General features: G+C 35.3%; 1 pseudogene across 1 annotated transcript in view; it reads left to right on the top strand.

The window, feature by feature from the left end:
* Nucleotides 1–7,049, top strand: part of LOC148952914 (uncharacterized) — a 383,133-nt pseudogene extending 376,084 nt beyond the window's left edge. Inside the window, exon 2 of the transcript XR_016141683.1 lies at nt 4,612–7,049. The product of XR_016141683.1 is annotated as an uncharacterized LOC148952914 (transcript). The remainder of the gene's footprint in view (nt 1–4,611) is intronic.
* Nucleotides 7,050–12,160: the final 5,111 nt, after the last annotated feature.

Below are 12,160 nucleotides of genomic sequence, written 5' to 3'. Positions count from 1 at the left end.
CAAGCAAATACCATGGGAATTCCTATACACGCTAGCAAATAACATAGGAATTCCTATACAAGCAAGAAAATAACATGGGAATTCCTATACAAGCAAGCAAATAACATGGGAATTCCTATACACGCAAGCAAATAACATGGGAATTCCTATACACACAAGCACATCACATGGGAATTCCTGTACACACAAGCAAATAACCTGGGAATTCCTATACAGGCAGGCAAATAACAAGGGAATTCCTATAAACACAAGCAAATCACAGGGGCAGTCCGAGACACGCATCGAAAGACCAGGGGAATTCATTTATTTGGGTGCAAATAACCGAGAAGCTGCTATACACGGAAGGAAATAACATGGGACTTCATATCAACGCAATCAAATATAAGGAGCATACCTATGAACGCAAGCAAATAACAGAGGTATTACTATACAGGCAAGCAAATAGCATGGGAATTCCTATACACGCAAGCAAATAACATGGGAATTCCTATACATGCAAGCAAATAACATGGGAATTCCTATACGCGCAAGCAAATAACATGGGAATTCCTATACATGCAAGCAATAAAGTGTAATACTCACTCTCTTTGAAAAACCAAACCAGACTATACCCACCAAACCAGACTATACCCACCAAACCAGATTAAACCCACCAAACCAGATTATACATAAGTCAATGACCCAAATAGCACGGTCCTATACTCCCATATGAGGGAGTTCTGAATCTCTTTGAAAAGGTGTATACGGCTCCGCAAATAACATAGAAATTGCTATAGCTGTAGGCAAATTCCATATGTACTATCTACTGATAACAAAAACTTCAGGGTCGACACAACCCCCAGAGCCCGAGGGCAAGTGTTTTAAGTTATGCTCCGGAGGCGTATATGGTTTTTATGTTAGGGGTGGTCAAATAAACTTCAAAGGTGGCTCATTTGATTAGAAATTTGAAGCTCTAGTTCACTTTTTAAGAGTCAAAAGAGATCCGAGCGCAACTAGACCCCCCCCTAGCCCTTTTTCCCAAACCCATTTTGGGAAAAATGGCTCCAAATACTTCTACTGAATGGTGTCTTCACTACAAACAAGAGTATCGTTACTGCCCGTTTCTCTAACGGTAAAAGTATAAGACCTACTGCGTATTTGGTGCTTTATTAAAAGGAATTATATTACAAATATTTTTTTTCTTATTACAACATTAAAAATAAAAAAAATTGCTGTGAAACCAGGCCAGGATTTACCAATAGGCCCACTAGGCGCTGCGGCTTTCGCTATTTCTAAAATCTTAAGAATTTCTCCGAAAATCTTTCAAAAAACGGAGTGGCAAAAACACTTGGGCTTAGAGGCGTCAAAGCTTTAAATTTGGCCTGGGTGAAACAAAATCTTGAGCTGGTGAGCTTTCAGCAATTCATATCATTATATATCCAACATTCAGTTTAATTTAGTAGTTCCTACCAAAACTGTTGATTTATTTTAGAATAATTTTTTTTTTTAATAGGGAATTTTGAAAAACTTGAAACTTTGGCAATCAAAACCGAACAGAAATTAATTCAAGAAAAAACTTTCCGAAAAAGAAGTTTTCTAAAAAAAAGTAAAGGCCACATTAAACTTAAGATCAGAAGAAATAGAAACATACAATAACTCAAACTCAAAACGAACAGAAATTAAATTAACAATCCTAGCAAACAAAGAAACAATAGTTACTAATATAAATGAGTCAATAAATCTTAAAACGAGAGAAAAATAAATTGAATATGCAAATCCAGCTTGAAAAGAACAAAAATTTCTACAAAGAAGAGTTTGGGTTTTGCCTTAAATTCTTCTGATCGGCACAAGCTTTCAGTCATTATGTAACTTATTGGTAATCATGACTGGTGTTCTGTTTTTGAATCACATAACGTAAATGAAGATTTTTTTTTTGTCAAGTGTCTCTTAAAAAAACTAGGTTACTTCATCTCGAGTTATGCGTAAGAAATATTTACAGAAATTTGACCTATGGATTTCTGATTCGCTTGTTTCGTCAATAAGAGTAAACAGATGCCTGCTTAGCTGTAGGAGCTAAGCAGACATCTAGTATAAATTTAATTCGAGAGCCTCCTGACCTTGATAATTTTGTGTCTTCTGAGAATGAATTTGTTTTACGATATTACTCATCGTGAAATAAAAAACACTAATTTGAAACTTTAAACTAGTTCTATCATACATGATTAAATAAAAAAAACAAGTTTTTTTAACTGAAAGTAAGGAACGACGTTAAAACTTTAAACGAACAGAAATTATTCCGTATATGAAGGGGGCTGTCCCCTCCTCAACGCCTCGCTCTTTACGCTAAAGTTTTTTTATTGTTTAAAAAAATAGAGTTGTGAGAAAGTCAAACTTTAGCGTAAAGAGTGAGGCGTTGAGGAGGGGACAGCCCCCTTCATATACGGAATAATTTCTGTTCGTTTTAAGTTTTAACGTCGTTCCTTACTTTCAGTTAAAAAAACTTGTTTTTTTTATTAAATTTTTGAACGTTTTTGAATTAATGCAGGTTTTGATTTTGGCTCACCATACATGAATAATTAAAACAAAATTTGCATATTATATTTGGTTAAATGGCTTTCTCGAAACTTGTTTAATTTTATTTACGAACATTTTTATTAGTAATAAATATACGTAAATTAGAATTAACTTACGTAACGAACTTCTATATTCATAAATTTTTAACACGTATATTAGTGGGTTCGCCCCCTAGTCAATAACCTGCTCTTTAAACTATAGTTCGAATTTTTTTTCCAGTTCAGTAAAAATGACCTCTTAATCACAATCAGTTGATCAGTTGAAAAACTTGTTTTTTTTTATTTAATTTCTGATCTTTTTCTTTAATAATGATGGGAAATCCGGCGCCCCCTTCCTAGCCCTGTCCCTTCCCCCCTGACAACTTCCTTCATGGACCGATCCTACCCTATCGCCCCCCACCCTCACCGTCCCCCACCAACCCCAAAAAAACTCCTCTGAAAAAGTATGTATACTTCCCAAAAACCAAAACTAAATGTTAAAATTGAGTAAAGTTCATAACTTTCAGCCCTCCCCCTGGGGACTTTGGGGGATCAAGTCATCCCAAAAGACATTTTTATCATATTTTCGACCATGCTGAAGAAAATGGCTATCTCAAAATTTTGATCGGGTGACTTTGGGAAAAAATGAGCATGGAAGGGGGCCTAGTTGCTGTATAATTTTTTGGTCATTGGTTACTTAAAAAGGGCAATAGAACTTTTAATTTCCGTTCAAAAGAGCCCTCCCACGATATTCTATGACCACTGGATCGATCCCATCACCCCTGGGACAAAACAAAACAAAAAAAAAAAAACAAACAAACAAATAAACACGCATCCGTGATTTTTCTTCTAGCAAAAAATGCAAAATTCCACATTTTTGTAGATAGGAGCTTGAAACCTCTACAGTAGGGTTTTCTGATACGCTGAATATGATGGTGTGATTTTCATTAAGGTTCTAGAACTTTTGGGGGTCTTTCCCCCTTTTTGCGAAAATCAGCCAAATTTTCTCAGGCACGTAACTTTTGATGGGTAAGATTAAACTTAATGAAACTTATATATTTGAAATCAGAATTAAAATCTGATTCTTTTGATGTATCTATTGGTATCAAAATCCCGTTTTTTAGAGTTTCGGTTACCATTGAGCCGGGTCGCTCCTTACTTACAGTTCGTTACCACGAACTGTTTGATTTTGGATTTTCTACTCGTATCGTCAAGCAGGTAGCATAATATTTTTCTTCTCTCCTTGCACATATTTATAATATATATTTAGTTAATGGAGCTAGTTGCCCTCTGACCACTTTGACTCTTAAAAAGGGCACTAGAGCTTCCGATTTCGAATCGAATCAGCCCCCTCCGAAGTTTATACGACCAATTTCTTCCATATAAAGTGCCTCTAGACAAAAAAATTAACAAAACGTTGAAGCCTTACGGCCTTTAATACTGGCAACGCTATAGCTTTGCCTCTGATTAAAGAACACTGATCAAAATAAATATAGTTTTAATTAAAAGAAAATGTCACAGTAGGCTTTAGAAGATTAGGAGGGCCAGTAGCAAAATCTTGCGTATAATAATGTTTATTTTGTTTTAAGTCTGACTTAAAATATTCGTTTTAATTTTTACTCATTTCAGGATTTATTACTTCATCAGTATCTGTTATCTTTGTGTTTGATTTGATTTTTAATTTAAATTTTTGTGTTTAAAAACTTGTTCATGTTTTTCAATAAAGTTCAGATTGCACTGTAGTCTTTTGGGGTTTTGAAAGAAATGGAAGTCCGTACTGCATAAAGACATCTATAAAGTATAGATAAAAACTGGAATTTTATGGAAATTGTTCATTGTATCTTTGAACTTTGCGTAAAAAAACTTGTGCTGGGACATGCATAATTCTTCCACTATGCTATTGCAAAGATAATCGTAGTCCCAATATCTTGGGTGAAAGTTTACTTTAAAATATTATCATCTAAGCTGGAGCTGAAACAAAATTCCTGATCATAAAATCAAAATTACTTATCTTACTATATTGTTTAATGTTGTAATTCAGTTCTTGTGAATAGTTAGTTGCTGATTTTTTCTTTTCTAGAACCTGACGAATATAATGGCGAAGATTGTGAAATAATGTCTTCTGAAGAATTTTATATCGAAACACTACCAAGAAAAGAACCTTCAAAGGGCCAGACTCGTCCAGATAGTGTGAAAAATTACAGTATTGATAAAAAACTGACGTTTCAAGAGTGGAAATTTATTGATTATTCCACAATGTTTCCTTCAGCCAAAAACAACCAAAATACCAAAAAAAACTCTAAAAATGGCGAAAATACAGTGTTTAAAAAAATACCAACTATTCAGTCGCCGGAAAACGCTTTAGTTTGTAGAATTTGCAATGAATCCTTTTCTCTTCGCCTTTTGTTGCTAAATCATGTGAAAGCTCATGACAGAATAGAAATTCAACAATGTCAGTTTTACTGTTCACAACTCAAGAAGAACTATCATATTGATATTCGTTTTGACACTCGACGTAAGACCAGAAATAAATTCAAATGTGATACCTGCAACAAGTCATACCCTCATCATAGATCACTCTATCTTCACAAGCGAAGACACACTAAAGGTAAACAATACTTGTGCTACATATGTGGCTAGTCCAAAGAATCTCAAACTTCATATGCAACGGCATGCTGATGAAAAAAATTTATTGTGTGACAGATGTGGGATGCAATTTCGACTTAGAGAGAGTCTTAATGATCATATGATAATGCATTTTCGGAAAGAGAGTGGACAGACCCCAGAAAAATTATTTGAGTGCGAGATCTGTAATAAGACATTCGCAACTAGAAGGGTATATGCATTTCACGTAAAAAGACATACTCAGCCAAAAACACATGGATGCACATTCTGTCAAAGAAAGTTTTACACAAAAAGGCCACTGATCGAGCATATGAGGACCCATACGGGGGAAAAGCCATTGGAGTGTCAGACATGTGGCTATACCTGTGCACAACGAGCTTGCTTATATAAGCATATGAAATGTCACAGTATCGAAAGGCCTCATAGATGTGAGCTTTGCGATAAGACGTTTAAGAACAGGAAGACACTGAACGACCATTTAAATACTCACACTGGGGCTAGACCATATAAGTGCAAGCAATGCGACAAGAGTTTCGGCACAAATAACGTTTTAAGAAAACATAAGAAAAGTCATGTAGGAAAGATATTCAGAGAAAAGAAGTTCAGCTGTAGCATATGCAGCGAAGTGTTTGCAACTTCTGATTATCGTGACCTACATGTTGCTTTACACGCAAATCCTAGCCCTTTCAGTTGCGAGTTTTGCAGCAAGAGCTTCAATTATAAGAAAAACATGGTGGCCCATGTGCAGCTTCAGCATCCTGATCGTAATCCATTTAAATGTAAGCTATGTAGTAAAACTTATGATTCCTTAAAAAAAATTCGTGTTCACATTACCTCTCGTGCTTGTGAGAAAAAAGAGAAATTGCCTGAAAAGACGAAAAGTCAAAGCAAATCGATCAAGGGGGACGGAAAGATGAATTTTGAGAAAAAGGTGAATCTGTTTCTATGCAATATTTGTGATGAGGAGTTTATGTCAGTTGAAGACATTTCAAGCCATTTTAACTCTTTTCATAAGCATTCTAAGTAGGAATCAGTTCTTTGATATGCTGAATCTGATGTTGCAATTTTCATTAAGATCACTTGAGGTTTTTGGGTGGTTCCTTACATTATTTCTCAGGCTCGTGCCCTTAATGGGTAACATTGAACATGATGAATTTGATAGATTTTTAATACGCATCAAAATTCGATTCTTTTGATGTATCTGTTCTTGAAAAAGTTAACAGAAAACATATTTCTCTCTTATTTTTATCTTGTCCTCTCAATTAGGCAAAAAATATGTAGCTCAATTTTGACCTATAATAAAATGAGAGAAACACGAAAACCGAGACAATTACCTCCCTGTAAAATCAAGCTTCTCGTCGACTGTTTTTATCATCATAGAATACCCATTTGTTTTAAGTAAAGGGTTTTTCTAAGTAGGGACATATTGTGGTGATATTTTGATATAAACTTTTGCTTTTTAGGGTTGGGGGTGCTAAATTTGCCTGAATATTGATTATTTATTTTGTTTTTCAAAAAACGGAAACTAATAAAAAAAGATGAATAATTACCACTTGAAATCTGAATGTTTAGAATAAGCTGCTGCTTCAATATGGAAGTAGTAGGTGGGTTTTGTTTCGTTTGCTTTCTATATTGCTATAATTTTCCAGGCTACGAACGAACTTATTTTTATAAATTAATTTTACTGTTCTGAATTACAAAATCTTTAGGATTTAGCTCTTTCGTTTTGTGTTTAGGGAAACTTTAGTTTGAAAAACTGTTTTTGTTTCTCTTCTACACATACCTCTGTAATTCAAGAGATTTTAGTTTTTTTCAATAATTACATAATAGCCTTAGATTTGTTCAATTTCTTGTCTACTTTGTAATTTTATTTATGTTCAATAAATGCAATGGTTTTTAATGTCTTGGTATATTATGTTAAATTCGGTACATGGTTTCATCTCCTATTTTTATTTCTTAAATAATTAGAATAAAATAGTTTAAATTTCGTTGTATTTATTCAAATATATTTATTTAGTCTAATAGTTGGCATTGTCTTCTGAACCCTTTCTAGCTTAGCTTTTTATGTTTTGCTGATTAATTATTTTGTGTGTTGGTTTATAAAAAGTTTTCTGTCTTACTTTAAGAATGTGAGATAGAATTTTAGTAGGGAAAAGAAATTAAAAACGGGATTTATCAATAATATTTAATTCAGTCACGGAGAAAGTTAATACAATGATAAGATTTTAATATTTAAAAAATATTGAATGATTCAGGCTTCGCTCCTTTATTTTTGAATATTAAGATATGAATGGTTTTTTTTCTGTTTGACCGTATATTGGCACAGCAAATTTCTTTGGTAAACTTAGAATAAGAGTTAAACACTAATTTTAACGTGTATGTTTCCTGTGAATACTGCAATTTTTTAACTTGAGCACAGCTGGAACTCGGTTTGAAAGAAAATATGTTTATACAGTGGCGTCGTTTGGGGGTGGCATGGGGGGGCAATTGCTCCCCCAATAATATGAGAAAAAATATTATCCATCCCATGCCCTTTGACTATCCAGATATTGACCCTTCTTGCCCCCCCCCCCCCAATACAAATGCTAAAGATTCGCCCCTGTGTTTATATTGCATAATTTTTTAGTTTGCAAACTATCCATTCATTGAGCCGAAATTATGATATCTCTTTGACTGTCTCTTGGAGAAGGATCTAGACTTTATTAAAAATTAGGAAAAGTTACTATTTTGACAAATTTTGCAATCATTTTCAACGTTAAATAATCTAAAAAAATGTAAAACAAAATTCCAAAATTTAATTTGGCTGATGGACAAAGTTGAAACTCAGCTACTGAATGAAGGCGACATAATCGCTTTATGTCGAAACTTCAAACGGTAAGGCGGTTGAACAATAACATACCAAGAAGCTGCAAAGCGAACATGTGCTAAAAGATGACATAGTTATGTCAAAATACAAGTGCAGCCATTTGAGAGTAGAACTTAATGTTTCAGCTTAACACGAATATATTTTAAGCATTAATGCCTTATGCGGGTCTAGGCGTTTACCCCATGTTTCATGAGTCAATTCTAAAACTCAGTCGCTGACCTAAGACTCTTGGTGGGTGGGCCTTTACAAAAGCAACTACACAGGTATTTGAAAGGTTATAGTTACTCACGCCGTTTAACCGTACCATTTATCCAAATAGGGTGAAAAATGAAGGTTGCCCTGTTCGCCTGTTAGTCCAGGGGACTTGTCAGTCATGTGTCAAATTGTTGATAGATACTCTATCATCCAACCTGGGAAAAACTAAAGTAGATAGGCATTGAGTGTAGATAATTCAAATTGTCTGTCAGTTCTCTGAGCCATTCGAAGGTAATTGGAGACCCCCCCCCCCCCAAAAAAAATGATTTAAAGATTTATGACTGACCAAATCCACAGGACTTGCAGGCAATTGAGTAACAATTGAGGCAATTGATGGGAATGACCGATATTTTTTGGCTGACTCATGATAGACAGTGTCCACTGGACTTGTAGGCAAAACAGGGGACTGAAGTAGCCTGGACTCGTTGGCGAGCAAATAACCTAAGCGTAATAGACCCGCCTGCCTAGTCTCAGGCAGGCGACCGAGTTTCAGGATTTACACATGACCGAGAAGTCCCCTGGACTCCCAGGTGAACAGGGTAACCTATATTTTTCTTACTGTTTGGGCGCAGGTAAACGGCAAGAGTCACTACTACTTTCTTAATTCAAATATTTGTGTATTTGCTTTTCATGAGGCACCCACCTAGATTCTCAGGCGGGGACCACCAAGCCACCTTTGACACGCAGGTGAACAAGAGAACTAAGCCTAATGGGCCCGTCTGCCTAGAGTTTCAGGGGGTTGGTTCCAACGGGAAGGTATTTTCTTGGGGGGGGGGGGTAAATTTTGGCTACTACGTTGTGCATTAAGATGATAATAAAAATTATGAAAATCAGGCAACTTTTTTTTACGACATTAGAAAGGTCTTTCTCCTAATTCATCAATGAAATTTTCTTAGTAAGTAAAATAAGGTTTATTTCTAAAACATTTTCTATCACAAGCCGGGATGGGTGGAATTCGTACTTTCAAGTAAACAAACAGAATAAAAGAACCCTTTTCAAATACGGAATAATTTCTGTTTGTTTCAAGTTTTAATGTTCCTCCATACTTTCAGTTAAAAAAACTTATTTTTTATTATTTAATTGTTGGACGTTTTTCAACTAACAGAAACAAAAGAGGGCACAACATATTCCATAATAAGGTAAATTCAAAATTTCTCGAGTGCTTTTCCGAGATACGACTAAATTCTGTTCTAGTGATAAACCATACGTAAATTCAAAAATAAAGCAACTGATAAAATATAAATTGCACCTAATATAAGAAGGTCAAGAGAACAAAGCAAAACAGTTGGCAAACCAAATAAAATGAAAAATCCAAGAGGCACAAGCAAATTACTATGAATATGAAGTTGACCATCTTTTGGAGTCTAAGCCTTCACAGTTCTTCAGTAAAGTAGAAAGTCTGACTGGTAAAAGTTCTCAACCAGTTGACTTCATGAAGGAGGAGCCTCTAGAGAACACTGCAAATGATTTAAATGCCCACTTTGCTTTAATTGTGCAGTTGTACCTCCCTCTTCCACTTGAGGATCTCCAGTAAATTTAACTACTCCTTCAGATGATAATTTAATTGCTGATATTTCATCGGCAATTATAATCCATAAACTTTCTTTGTTAAAAAGAACTTCTATCGCCCCTTTTGACGTTCCAGTTGCTCTTATTAAAGCATTTGCTAAAGAATTATCATTTCTCCTTCAGAAAATTTTCAATAATATAACAAAAACAGGATATTTTCCAAAGAAATGGAAGAAAGGGTTTATTACCCTCATTCCCAAGAAGAGAGCAGCTAATGATTTCTCTGGTGTCCGGTCGAACTCAGTTACGTCAGTTTTTAGCAGAATATACGAAAGCTTTGTTGCCGCATGGCTGAAAAAATATCCTTTGAAAGTAACTAATCGAAAGCAATTTGGTAACATCCCTAAGTGTTCAACAGTTCATTACCTCGTTAATTCAATTTACTTTATTTTAAAACACCAGGATGAACCTGGAAAATAAACAAATTTCATTGCAATTGATTTCAGTAAAGCATTTGAACTTGTTGATCACAAAATCCTTTTAGAAAAAATTGGCGGAAAAAAATATACCCAGCTTTATTATTAAAATCATCTAGAGCTTCTTAACAAATAGAGAGCAAACTGTAAAGTATAAAGACCAATTTTCCAATTCTCTGCCAGTTTTTTTTTGTGAAATTCCACAAGGAACTGTGATTGGGCTGCTGGCCTTCCTCCTCATGATAAGTGAAATTGCTGCTGAGCTGGGGGACAGATGGAAATACGTTGACGACTTGTCCTTAACGGAAGTCGTATCTGAGGATTTGAAGAGCAATGCTGCTGGTTTCATCGACCAAGTTACCTCAGAGGCGGTTGAACTAAACATGGTCGTGAATAAAGACAAATGCTTGGTCACATTTTCTTTTCATTGGAGTACTCAACGGTCATTTGAACCTCCTATCGCTTCCGAGCTAATAAGTCATAAAATAACTTTACTTGTTGTGGTGATTTCTTCTGATCTCTCATGGCGGGAGAATACAAAGACAATTGTAAAAAAAGCTAGCAGCAAAATCCAAATGCTAAAAACACAGAAAAAATTTCGAGTTCCTAAGGACAAGCTGAAACTAATATTTTGCACTTTCATCCGCCCCATAGTTGAATATGCTTGTCCGGTTTGGCACTTTGCCCTTACCAAGGATGAAACTGATAAAATAGAACGAGTTCAGAAGAGATCACTGCAAATTATTTACGGCGGTTCCCCTCTACCTTACTCTTGTTACCTCTAAGAATTTAAACTTGAATCCATTTCTTCTCCCCAAGGAAAACTATGCCAAAGATTTGGCTCCTCCCTCCTCCAACATCCCATCTACCAATCATTCCTTCCCCCACCTTTTGTCCCTATAAGATCTCGTCCCCCATGGGAAGTGGCTGAGAAGATTCCAAAACTGACCCCACTTCACTGTAATACCATGCACTACAGTAAAAGCTTTATGCCAAGATTTGTCAAATATTACAATGATCTCTAGTGTTTTTATTCTTTAGTTTATTTTATCCTGACAAAGTTTTATGAGACAATTTCATTTTCAATCTCAAGTGTTTTTATCCTTTAGTTTATTTATCCTGACGAAGTTTTATCAGACACCTTTATGAGAAAAAATATTATTCATCCCATGCCCTTTGACTATCCAGATATGGACCCTTCTTGCCCCCCCCCCCCCAATACAAATGCTGAAGATTCGCCCCTGTGTTTATATTGCATAATTTGTTAGTTTGCAAACTATCCATTCATTGAGCCGAAATTATGATATCTCTTTGACTGTCTCTTGGAGAAGCATCTAGACTTTATTAAAAATTAGGGAAAGTTACTATTTTGACAAATTTTGCAATCATTTTCCACGTTAAATAATCTAAAAAAATGTAAAACAAAATTCCAAAATTTAATTTCGCTGATGGACAAAGTTGAAACTCAGCTACTGAATGAAAGCGACATAATCACTTTATGTCGAAACTTCAAACGATAAGGCGGTTGAACAATAAACATACCAAGAAGCTGCAAAGCGAACATGTGCTAAAAGATGACATAGTTATGTCAAAATACAAGTGCAGCCATTTGAGAGCAGAACTCAATGTTTCAGCTCAAAACGAATATATTTTAAGCATTAATGTCTTATGCGGGTCTAGGCGTTTACCCCATGTTTCATGAGTCAATTCTAAAACTCAGTCGCTGACCTAAGACTCTTGGTGGGTGGGCCTTTACAAAAGCAAATACACAGGTATTTGAAAGGTTATAGTTACTCACGCCGTTTAACCGTACCATTTACCCAAACAGGGTGAAAAAAGTAGGTTGCTCTGTTTGCCTGTTAGTCCAGGGGACTTGTCAGTCATGTGTCAAATTGTTG

Source organism: Artemia sp. Qi Xiang Cuo, chromosome 4 (genome assembly GCF_049724085.1).
Source record: "Artemia sp. Qi Xiang Cuo chromosome 4, ASM4972408v1, whole genome shotgun sequence".
NCBI classification, from domain to species: Eukaryota; Metazoa; Arthropoda; class Branchiopoda; order Anostraca; family Artemiidae; genus Artemia; species Artemia sp. Qi Xiang Cuo.
Note: the sequence above shows the minus strand (reverse complement) of the source record. Positions and strands in the feature narration are given on the sequence as shown.